The sequence below is a fragment of the Miniopterus schreibersii genome (assembly GCF_964146895.1).
Source record: "Miniopterus schreibersii genome assembly, chromosome: 13".
In the NCBI taxonomy this organism is placed as follows: domain Eukaryota; kingdom Metazoa; phylum Chordata; class Mammalia; order Chiroptera; family Miniopteridae; genus Miniopterus; species Miniopterus schreibersii.
The window spans coordinates 22,097,699-22,110,686 of record NC_138113.1 but is presented as its reverse complement, the minus strand read 5'-3'; the positions used below and the strand labels follow the sequence as shown (position 1 = coordinate 22,110,686).

General features: G+C 41.6%; 1 protein-coding gene across 2 annotated transcripts in view; it reads right to left on the bottom strand.

Annotated features, from left to right (window-relative positions):
- The window catches only part of PPM1B (protein phosphatase, Mg2+/Mn2+ dependent 1B), a 51,824-nt gene extending 40,701 nt beyond the window's left edge, over window positions 1-11,123 (bottom strand). Inside the window, exon 1 of one of the 2 annotated variants that reach the window (XM_081156758.1) lies at window positions 10,672-11,123. The gene's annotated coding sequence lies outside the window, so the exon portion shown is untranslated. The remainder of the gene's footprint in view (window positions 1-10,671) is intronic. The other variant, XM_081156757.1, reaches the window with a different exon arrangement.
- Window positions 11,124-12,988: the final 1,865 nt, after the last annotated feature.

The following is a 12,988-nucleotide window of genomic DNA, read 5'->3' as shown; positions in this document are numbered from 1 at the left end:
TTGCTTTTTTCCAGATGCTCTGAATAAAGCAGCCCCAACTCACCACCCCTACAGACCTTTCTGAGAACCTCTCTGGCTCTAGGCCACAATCCATTCAGTCTAGCTCTTCCTAGGGGCCCTTAGGCTTAGAGTTAAGGAAAGAAGGGGTAAAACAGCCCAGCCAGCGTGGCTCAGTGTTTGAGCATCGACCTAAGAACTAGGAGGTCACGGTTAATTTCAGGTGAGGGCACATGCCCAGGTAGCTGGCTCCATCCCCAGTAGGGGGTGTGCAGGAAGTGGCCAATCAATGACTCTCGCATCATTGATGTTTTTCTCTCTCTCTCCCCCTTTCTGTCTCTGAAATAAAAAAACAAAAAAAGGAGGAAGACCAAGCTGAAAAAAGAAATGTATGAAAGAAAAAATATATATACACATATACAAAGATTGTTTACCTGAAGTATAAAGCAATCACCCTGTCTCTCCCACCCCCTCATTACCATTCAAGTACCACGCTTCCAAGCATTCACTTCAATCTAAATATTTTTGGAGTTACTTTAAAACTGCTTTTAGGTTAAAATGTATAATGTCATTTTACAGATACACCATCTAATTAATCCTTAAAAACTCTTAAACACAATGAACACAAGTGTCAGCATCCTAATAGCAAAAGAAATCTGTATTTATGCCTATAAAGTTTTATCATCAAGAAAAAAACGAACAGGAAAATAAAAAATAGGCAAATGATAATAGCAAATACAAAAAAAGAGAAATTCAAATGGCCAAAAGAGATAAGAATGTTCACCCTCACCAGCAATAGGAAAATGCAAATGTCCTAACAGTAAAACTAATATGAATATACAAAATTAAAGTCACAATGAAACAGCATTTCTCTCTCATTAGATTGAAGGGGGAAAAGAAGATCCTCAATACCAAATGTAGAAAGGACATAGAGAGCTGTGCTGTCTCATATAGTAGCTATGTACTAGCCACATATGGCTAGTAAAAATCTGAAATATGGCTAATCCAAATTGAGATTTACTGTTAAGTATAAAATACATACAATATTTCAAGGATTTAATAAACAAAGAGTGCAAAAAAAACCTCATCAATTTTTATTGAAATTGTTTTAATATACTAAATGAAATATATTATTACAACTAACTTGGCTTGTTCCTTTTTGTTAATGTGGCACTAGAAAAATTTAAGTTATGTGAATAGCCAACATTATATTTATATAAGACAGCGCTGATAATGACAGAGAGCAACAGAAAGTTTTATATACCACTGGTGAAAATACAAGTTGGTACTTTGAAGAGAAATTTGGAATATCTAGGTAGTCTGTAAAATGAGAATAGCTTACAATTCAGCAATTATACTCATAAGTATGTGCTGTGGAGAAATTGTCACACATACATACAAAAAGACATGCAAATTATGTTTCAGCACTATTGTTTACGATTATAAAAATAAACAAAATGTCCATCCAAAGAGACTAGACAAAATGTGTTATGATACAATGGAATACTATGTAATATACATATAATACTATTTTTAAAAAAGGAATAGAGCAACAAGAACTTAATAAAAATGTTAAATGAAAATGTAAAAAAAGAGATTCCAAGTATGATCACGTACAAAAACTACAAAGTCTCTTAAAACAGTACTAATATATGCTATTCAAACATAGATACAACATACTTACATGGAGATCACATGTGTGAGGGTAGGCATAAAATTCAGGGTAATGGGAAAGGATGGAATACAGGAAGATTATATATAGAAGGGCTTCAACTATAGTGGTAATGTTCTTTTTCCTAAACTATGCTAGGTTGTGGGTACTTTGATGTTCATAACTCCTTATAACATTTTTATGACTACTATGTTTTTAATATATGAACTTGTATACCCTGTATAACATTAACTGGTTATACTTTATGGTTTGGGGGACATAAGCAAAAACTTCACAATTTTAACCACATTAAAAGCAATTATACCTTGAATAATATTACAGAGTGCAGGAGGAACTACATATAAATACCAAATATATAAACACCAACTTTATACCATCACTTACCACAACAATGAGAAAAAGGAAACAATACATACATCCTAGATCAAGAGTCAGAAAACTTTTCCTTCAAAGAATCAAATAATAATATATTTGGGGCTTTGCAGGGCCATGTGGTTTCTGTCACAACCACTCAATCCTGCCATAGTAGTGGAAAAGCAGCCATAGACAAATATGTAAACAAATGAGCATGGCTGTTCCAATAAAACTTTATTTACAAAAACAGGCAGCAGGCCAAATGTGTCCAATGAGCCACAGTTTGACTCAGTGGAGACCCAGTTTAAAAAAAAATCCGTAAATCCATTAAACGACAGTCTGAAGGAGAAATGGATTTGCAATAGTAACAAAGCATGCCATGAATAACCTGGTAATTACAGAAGAGAAAGTGTTCCTTGTCTACTGAGATACCTAGCAGTCACCACCTTAACCTAGTGATCAAACTTAGCACCACATCAGCATTTTGATAAAAGCGATAAATTCAGTTACAAAAATATATTAAAAGTGAAACTAATAATTTGAAGGCTTCTTTGGGTGCTATAAATGAGACCTTTTAGGTGAATGGAACTAGTGTTCATTTTTATATTGGATTTGCTTTAAAAAAAAAAAAAAATCTACTCACTGCAACAAGCAAGATCACATGAGACTCTGACTCAATGACTCACGAAAGAAAGCAAAAAACCCCCCACCATTATATATTAAAATAAAAACAAAGACAAAAGATCACTCACACTTAAGTGTGCAATGTTTGTATGAACTCAGGAGGAGACCTCTTTACCAAACTAAGATAGCTATAGAACAGAAAAAACAACAACTAAGCACCTGCTTGGTAGCTAAATGCAATAGGACATCCTCATGCAAAACTTTACAATGCAGGAAAACAAAAGTAAAACTTTGAGTAATACACCACAGTTATGGAATTAAGGGAAGCAGTAACTATATACAGATAGACCAATTTGAGCACAATAAACTAAGAGTCAGCTTGACTCCATTAGCTATGTTCACCAGGATAGTCAAATAATCAGAGAACAGAAGTAGCAGTCACGAATCAGTTTTTTTCAGACACTACTGCACTAATCTTTCAGTTATACAGTACTCACAAAGAACAGAAACAGGGTCTTGTCCAAACACAAATCACAACATATATTTACTGGTACGTCCCAAGTTATTTAAGCCAGATTTGTTAAAAGTCCTGTTTACCCTGATCCCATTATCTCACCTTTTCTCCCCTTCTCATGCCCAGGAACTCATCTACTCAAGGTTAATAGTAAATGGAAACACATGAAGCCCCCAGCTTTCCTCATGCCTAGTATAGCGATATCTTTTCTATCTCTGGCTTAGTTTTTTAAAAATTTTTATTTATTTTTAGAGAGAAAGGAAGGGAAAGGGAGAGAGACAAACATCAATGTGAGAGCAGAGCATCGATAGGCTGTTCCCTGCAGGTCCCCTACTGGGGACTGAGCCTGCAACCCAGGCATGTGCCCTGACTGGGAACTGAACAGGCACCCTTTCGGTGCATGGGCTGATTCCCAACCAAATGAGCCACACCAGCCAGGGTTCTTTGGCTTACAACAATATTTCCCCCTTCCTATTTCTTTTCATATTCCAGTTTTTGTCCAATTACAGAGAAACTCTTCTTCCCGCTCTCTTGTTAAAAATAGTGAATTTCTGTCCGGCCAGTGTGGCTCAGTAGTTGAGTATCAACCTATGCACCACAAGGGGTTCAATTCCAGTCAAGGCACATGCCCAGGTTGCAGGAGGCAGCCGACTGAGGTTGATATAGATGTTTCTATCCCCCTCCTCCCTCTCCCTTTCTCTAGCTCTAAAAAAAAAATCAATAAAAATATACTTAATTAAAAAAATTATGCCTAGCCAATTTGGCTCAGTGGTTAGAGTGTTGGCCTGCAGACTGAAGGGTCTTGGGTTAGATTCCAGTCAAGGGGACATACCTCAACTGCAGGCTCGATCCCCGGCCCCAGTCTGGGCCCACGTGGGAGGCAACCAATCTATGTCTCTCACATCAATGTTTCTCTCTCTCTCCCCCTCTTCTACTCTCTCGGAAAAGCAATGCAAAAAATATCAAGTGAGGATTAATAATAATAATAAATATACAGTGAATTTTTGCCTGGCTGGTGTGGCTCAGTTGGTTGAGTGTTGTCCCATGCACCAGGAGGTAGCCAATTCAATTCCCGGTAGGGGCATATGCCCAGGTTTCCAGCTCGATCCCCGGTAGGGGGAGTGCAGGAGATAGTGGATTGATATTTCTCTCCCCTTTCCCTTCCTCTCTCTGAAGTAAAAAAAAACCTTTTTTTTTTTTTTAAGTGAAATTCTAATCACAGCTTTTAAGTATTTTAGAAAATACCATATATCCCAAATTTTCCAATCATAATTTAAGCCACCCACAAAAGAAACAAGGTTGTAATGTAAATTAAGTGTTTTCAAATGGGAAATCTCTGAGGGCAGGGATTTTGTCTGTTTTGAGTCCCCAGCCTGGAATAGTGTGTTGCATATTAGAAGGCACTTAGTAAATGTAAGGATAATGATTGGGGGTGAGGTAACCTACAAACCAACTACTATTAAATAATACTGAATTCTGTACTTCTCTGTACTAGCCTGGAATAAGTAAAAGCAATAGGAAGCCTCTCATATCTAAACTTGATCTCCCCTCCCATACAGCCTATTATTTAGAGTTGCTGAGTTAATTACTTCCTCTTTGTAAGGGACTAAGAAGGGTCACCTGTATGCTGCAGATAATGCCAGTTCCTTAACTTTGAGTTGACTGCTTTAATTAGAAGAGGGGAAAAGCAAAACTCTGCCAAGAAAGGTGAGGTACCCATATTCCTAGATTCTTCTACACAAAAGAACATCTATTACCTATCTCTTTTCAATCTTAAGAGTACCCTTATACATACCTACATCAAGAAAATAAAATGTAATTAGATTTAAGAATCAGTGACATTACTCTCAAGCTTTAAAGTGCTCTGAAATCCTCCAGAACTTCTTATAGACCCTTTATCAAACCTGCTTCTTCTCAGGTACAGTAGTCTCCCTTGATCCGCGGAGAATACAGTCCTAGACCCCTTAGTGGATGCCTGAAGCCACAGATAGTACTAATTCCTATATACGTGTTTTTCCTACACATACATACATACATATTATAAAATTTCACTTATAGATACAGTAAGAGATTAACGATAGAACAATTATAACAATATGCTGTAATAAAAGTTATGTGAGTGTGGTCTCTCAAACTATCTTATTGTATATATTGTGCTCACCCTTCTAGTGTGATTGATGTGAACTGATAAAATGCCTTCGTGATGCAATGAAGTGAGGTGGATACCATGGACAAAAGGATGATTTACATAGTACCGGGAAATGTCTCTAGATTTTATCATGCTACTCAGAATGGTGTGCAATTTAAAACTTACGAATTTTTTATTTCTGGAATTTTCCACCTAATATTTGTAGGTATTTTCCATTTAATACGACCCCGAATAATTGAAACTGGGAAAAGCAGAACCGCGGATATGGGGGGACTATTGTATGTACTACCTATCAAACAAAATCTATTCACTTGGTTTTTTTCTTTAATCATACCAGATAATATAACCACATTATAAAACAGTTTTCCATGAAGGAAAAGGTTTTTCATGTTTCTATCATACAAATGCACTTTTTCATTCACAACCTATTTTGAAGTGGAGGACATTCTACGTAGAGAGCACAGCGATACTACCAACAGTTATTATCCCTCCCTACATCACTGCCAATAATCGGTCCCATATCTAAGAGTAAAACAAGTTCCTTAATATCCAATAGATGTCTGCCAATGTTTGTCTCTCTCTCCTTTAACTATCAGACCACGTTATAGCTGATCATCTTTTGTTCAAAAGGATGCAAAACAAGTTTTCTAACTAGTGTTACGTTTCTAAATTTTAAGATTTAAAACCAATAATTATAATCTTGATATTTCAACATACCCCAAAAGAAAACTTTGAATCCATTTTCTTATTAGCAAGTGAATATTAAACTATTTAGTAAGTCATAAAAGCTTTAAATTGGTAAACTGTGCTTTAAATATTACAAACCAGCCCGGCCGGGCGTGGCTCAACGGTTGAGCCTTGACCTAGGATCCAGGCAATCGGGGTTCCATTCCCGGTCAGGGCACATGCCCGGGTTGCGGGCTCAATTAATGACTCTCTCATCATTGATGTTTCCATCTCTCTCTCCCCCTCTCCTTTCCTCTCTCTGAAATTAATAAAGACATATTTAAAAAAAAAAAAAATAAATAAATATTACAAACCATGTTAAGTGTCTAAATATATTAACAAATTAAAATACTACAGTTGATTGTTAAGATAACTTTATAAGTTAAGTAAGTCCATTCATTACAAAGTGTATCATCATAAAAGGTATATGTAATGCCAAGAAATAATATAGATGTGGTCACAAGTTAGCTGTAATAAATAAAAATTTACTGGAGAACTCCTGTGTAATGACTTACAATAATTTAGGACAAAATATTTGTCTATTAACATTAAATTGAAGGGGAGAAATAAAACACCCTGAAATTTAAATGAAAACTTAAGAAGATAAAAAAGATAATGAGCTATCACATGGTATTTGTTTCTTAGGTTGCTGGATGATACTAAAAACTAAATCTCAAAATCTTTACACAGTCTGAGAAATGAAACTATAGTATATAGACTACATTTTTGGAAAACTTTATAACATTATTAAGAATTTAATAACGGTTTCTCTTAATCATAACACTGATTCAACTACCTGAGCAAATCACTCAAGTTAGTCTAAATGGTGGTTTTCTTTGGTGGGGGTGGAGGGAATATAGATAGCATGTTGAAAAGTGTAACTCAAAACTACACAAAGAAGTCCTAGCCAGTTTGGCTCAGTGGCTAGAACGCCTGCCCAAGGACTGAAGGGTCCCAGGTTGGATTTCGGCCAAGGGCACATACTTCATCCCTGGTCTCTGCCAGGGTGACTGAGGGAGGCAAGCAATCGATGTCTTTCTCTCACATGGATGTTTTCCTCACACACACCCCCAAAAAACAATGGAAAAAATATCCTTGGGTGAGGATTTAAAAAAAAAACCTACACAAAGAAGTTAAATCACATTAGAAATGTTTCATTTGAAAAAAGATCCCAAAATGCCTAATCAGAGATATTAGCATACTTAAATTAATCCAAAAGACTAAAAGTTATTTTTATAGTTTTTTATTGATTTGAGAAAGAAACAGGAAGGTGGGGAGAGAGAGAGAAACATGGATTTGTTGTTCTACTTATTTATGCATTCACTGGTTGATTCTTCTCTGTGCCCTGCACCCTTGGCGTATTGGAAAGACTAACCAACTGAACTAACCAACCAGGGCAAAACTTATTTTATTTTAAATCAATGTTTTGATGCAAACATGTGTTACCAACAAAAACAAAGACTATGAAGCCCATGTACCCTTTCTTTACCCATACTTGTTAGAGCTGGGGCTAGAAGCTAATAAGCTGTCATTTTAAAATTTTATGGCCGTCAAGCAAAAACTACAAAAACTATTATTTCCAAAATCTACCCCATTTTACTTTCACCATTTAGTTTGAGTACAGGATAGTAAGATGGGAAGTATTCTAGGTTATAATTCCAGAGTTTACCTAGTTTGTAGGAACCTTATCTCATTATGCCCAATTAATTAGTTCTCTTAATCCACAAGTTTGCTGTATAAATATATATATATGTACACACATTCTACAATAAAACTTTAAGGCTAATATAAATAGTAGTATTGTTTCATTCCAAATTCTAAAATTAGTTCACTTAAGGAAAAAATAAAAAGAATCAAGTACAATGTGAAAAATCACTAAAAATCCATAAATAATCATATTCCCCCCCAAACTGTCTTACCACTAATTGTAATTTTATATTTTAAACTACGTACTATTTTAATAAATTCTTTTTAGAACTTAAAAAAACTTATAACTCAGATACTACCAGCTGCTTCCCAACTTAAAATCCGTGAACTTGTGAAAGGCCTATTTCACAGGAGAAGTAAAATATCTTGTGTGATATTTTAATAAGTTAATTTTATTCATCTTAGTAATATCTTATGAAGTACCACTGTAGAGTTAGAATTATACTATTTTACTATTTTCTGTGCTGGATAATGTCACAAAATACTTCAGTTACATAAAATATACAAATATTCATATATTGTAGATAATATGTGAATATGTGTAACTAACACCAATGAATGTGTGTTTGGGGGGATTTACCACTCTCTGTATCATGTACAATAAAAGAAATGTTTATGAACCCATTTACAAGGGCATGTTTGCAATCCTTCCACTATTGGCTTAGCCAGTTTTTAATGAATCTCCACAACTGCTCACTATCCCATGGCAAATTCTACTCTTCCAAGAGTACCAAAGACAGTCTATCAGCATTGCATTTTAATTCAAAAAATTCCATTAAAAATATACATTACAGGAAAATAAACTTTCGACAAGTGCCACTCTTTCAGACAATGTCAACTTGTGAATCAGGTGTTCTTAGAAACACAGCTATTTAGACACTATACCATTCCTTCAGATGATGTAACCTTAAGGAATCTGGTAATTATAATATGTGAATTACTAACATAAAATAGTATTTACTGACATGACTGACTGTCAGGTAAACTGAAAAGGCTTTCACCCATTCCTGGAGTCTTCATAGAAATCAGACACCCAGTATAAGAAAACAGGTGTTGAAAGCTCTGCTGGTCACCTCTAAGGGAATTATTACAACATGAACACATCCAAAGGTTAATGGACAAGAAACTGGGGAGATCTTAACTAATGGGTATGAAAGAGCAAATAAAAACACTCCATGCTGATAATGCAACATAAAGAACCACTGCAGAAACTGTAATAAGACATTATGAGAACAAAAATAAATGAAGAGGAGAAAACACAAACAACAAGCATTAAAAAAGAGAAAGACAAAGACGACATTGAAAAGGTAAGCAGCTCAGTACAATTTAGGATTATCCCTGAAAAGAAAATGTGTTGACTTAAAAAAAAAAATCTGTCCTAAATACTTTTAAAAGTTCTACTGAAACATTTGTCTATTCAGGAGGCCTAAAAATATATATTTCTTTTAAAAATTACCATTTAACAGTATAACCCCAACTATATTTAAAAAACAAAAAACTTGTACACTTGGAAAGGACTACTATAAAATTAGAATAACTTGCCTCACTATTTACTTAGAAATGCTCTATTTAAAAGTAGGCCAACAATAGGAACTTTGCTATTGCACAATAAAGTAAATGAAATAATGTCTATTAACATTCAGTGTCCATGGCATGTTTCTCCATCTCCTAGAACATACTGACCTACCCTGTCTACCCTAAACAATTTACCACTTCTACATCCATGCAGTAGCTCAAATAAAATGAGTTCCTGTGTTAATCCCACAATAAACCTCAGTAATTCTCACATCACAGGAGTTGTAAACGTTCGTTAAAAGAAACAGAATGTTTTCCCCAAAATAGCTACATAACACTAAGACTACTCAAATTCCTAAATAATCCTTTTACAAGGCTCTTGCCAGCTTTATTTTGATACATTAAACATGTGGAGCCTATTTTAAAGGTCTTTAACTGTGACTTCACCAAAACAGCTTCCTAGCTGCTCTTATGTCGTTTTTAAAGTTTTCTAGTTGTTTTTAAGCCAACTTGAATTACTGTTGGGTCTAAGCCACTATCAAACGCTTAAGAAGCATTTTTGCTAAATAATGATGGGCAAACGTTCTAGTTCTGCTAAATCTGACATCAGAGGTCATGCAACTCAAAAAATGAAATAAGTATTTTCAACCCTCACTGAGCCCTTCACTTAAAATATTACTTCAGTGTTATTTTCACAGTCTACATTTGATAATATAGTTTTCAAAAGGATGTTAGGTTAAGCTATAAAAAACAGGATCTGCCACCTAAAGCTGGCGAGTGTCCTCCTAATGGGCCTCCGGTGGATTTGGAGTACCGACGACAGCAATTTCATTTAAGAACTGCCCTGGTTAAAAAGAATGACATCCGAAAAGGAACGCTGGAGAAGGCAGAGAAGCCCTGAGTCTGGTGAGACGAAAAGGAGAAACGACTTAAAGGCACCAAGGGGAAGACGGCGGCGAGGCGCAGAGGCGCAGAGGGAGAGCGATTTAACAAGGAAGTGAAGCGGAGCGCAAAGTGGGGCAGAAGCTGACGAGGAAACAAATGGGAACAGGCAGTGTTTCCACGCAGGCCCGCCCCAGGGAGCCTGGGTGGCCCGGGGCGCGCAAGAGAGATGCTCGCAGGCCGAGGCAGAGGGCAGGGGCACGCTCCCCACTCCCGGCGCCGGAGCGAACTGAAATTTGCTACCACAAGGCGCTCCCGGCCTCGGCAGAGCGCGGAGGCGGCGGCTGGGCGAGGGGCCTACCCGGGAGCCAGGCCGGCGCTCCCCGGCCCACGGCTCCGCGACACGGGAAAGGAAGCGAGTGAGAGACGCGCCGAGGCCGCGGCCGGAGCTGCGCGGCGCCCCCGCAACGGCCGGGGCCTCGGCGGTGCCCTCGGGCGGTCTCCCTGCGGCGCGGCGCCAAGCGGCCTTACCTGGAGCGAGCGAGGAAGGCGAGGTCCCGGGCGTCCGCTCGCGCCGCCGCTAAGCCCCCTGCGGTACTCAGCCCAGGACTCCCACGGAGGCGCGACCTGGCCTCAGCCGCCGCTTCCCCCTGGGGGTCTCGGCCGCCGCCTCCGCCACCTCCGGAGCTGTTTACACGGTAGGGCCCCGCGAGCCGCCGCCGCCGCCGCCTTTTCTCCACCCTAGCGCCGCTGCCGATTCGGCCGCCGCCACCTCCTCCGCCGCAGCCTCGTCTCTCTGGAGCATCTTCCAGCCACCAAACCCTGAGAAACAGAGACTCCAACCGCGCCGGCAGGAAACTCCCCCGCAACTGCTAGGGGGACGAGGCGGTCAGGGCACCGGCGGCTTTTCCGCCATTGAGCAGCAGCCGCTCCGCTCCTACTGCAACCCCCTCCCCGCACCCCGTCTTTCCCCGCCCCTCGGCGGGGCCCGCCCCCAGTTCCTTCCCTTCGGGACGCCGCGCGTCCTCTCGCTGTCCTCGGTTTGCTGAGCCGGCCGTCAATCACAGCTCTACTGCCCACTCCGGCTGCCCCTTGTACCTCGGCACCGAGTTTTCCCCGCCTACAATATTTCCATTGGGCATCGGCGACCACCTTCAATTGGCAAGGTCAACTATCCATCAAACACCGCCCACTGAGTGAGACCCAACCCTTTATTACCATTTACTTCATTCAGCCCCGCCTCTGCTAATCCTCCCGGACCTCAGGGACCAACCCACCCTGCCAGCCATAAGCAGAAACCGCCGTCAATCAAATAACATCCACCTGCGCTCCGCCTAGCAAAGCCGACCCAGAGCGGCTCTCTCTTCTCATTGGTCGAAAGGGTGCCCCGAGCCCTAAGTCATTGGCTTTCTCTATGTGTCCGTCACTGAACCAATTTCCAAGTCCGTCACACCGGCTGTTTTTAAATGAACGCTCAAAAGGCGGGGAAGTACGAGAAAAGCGATTGGCTCGTCTTCGAAAACGGTCAATCCCATTAAGCCTGTGCGGATCCTTACAGTTCTACAAGCACCATAGCCCTCTATTTTCGGCCTCTAAGCCTTGAGTAAAACAAGCGCCATAGAAGCGCCAACGGACGTCCAGTTATAGGTGCGGAGGCCTAGTCCCGCCCGGAACTGCAGGGGGCCGGCTGCTGATTGGCTGACCAAGGCTGCTCGCCCCTCATTGGCGGTTATGAACGCCTTTCTCCGCCGCGGAGTCGGGAAGCGGATGGAGCGGGCGAGGACGAGCAGCGGTCTGGGGAGTGGCGGTTGTTTTGCTTCAGCTCGGCGGGGGGAGGGGCGCCCGCGGGAGGAGGACGCTCGGAAGGCGGGGTTCTGGGGAGGCGTTGCGGGGAGGGAAAAGCCCGGATGTGCCCTAACAATGAAATCATCGCGGGCCAATCCTAGAGCGGAGCCGGGGCACCTGCCCGGCCGCCCGGGGGAGGGGGGAGGGGGGAGGGCCGCGTCGCCGAGCGGGAAACGGGGAGTCGGGAGAGGCTACCCGGCAGCCGAGAAGGTGGGGCAGGTGCGCCCGGGAGGGTCCGCGCCGGCGGCGGAGGTCTCTGTCCCTCTCGGCCCGCACCGCCCGGCACGGAGCCCCCCATTTCCGAGTTTCGTCCCTCAGTCCGCCCGAGTTCGGGAACTTTCAGCCTGGTCCTGGGCAGCCCCTCGCTCAGCCCACAGCTGCGTAGCGTCTGCCGTGGCCCGCGCCCTGCGTGCAGCTGGAGACACCCGCGGAAGGAGGCGGTCCCGGGGGCGGCAGGTGGCCCCGGGACGCGCCGGGGGGACGGCGCGAAGGCTCCCCGAGGCCGGCTTCCCGGGACGGCTCCGCTCGGACACGGCGGGGGCGGGGCGGGAGCGGGCGCGCTGCCCGGCGGAAGCGGAAGCGCGGGAGGACGTTCTCCTGCTGTAGGACATACAGAGAGATTTAATGGCAGTGCGCTGAAGGAGGGTTTTAACCTTACTCATTCTTTTGTGCAAATTGGTTTGGGCAGAGGATTTAAGCTAAGACCCAAGCGAGTGCCGTGCAGCTTAGGGGATGTAGATGTTTTGGGGAAAAGGGCAAATTTGGGAATAGGTCAGTGTGAGGACAGCAGAAATTACAATTCAGACCTTCTGGTCTGCTCCTCAAGTTTGCATAAGGACAGTGTTTCCAACAGCGTGATAGCTAAGCCGCCAGCATTAGAATCACACCTATAATATTAGGGATGCTGGGGACAAGACTTAGAGAGGTGAATTTTTAAATAAATTCCCAGGTGATTTTTGTGTGCACCAATGATTGAGACCCTCTGGTGTAGGTAATGGAGGCA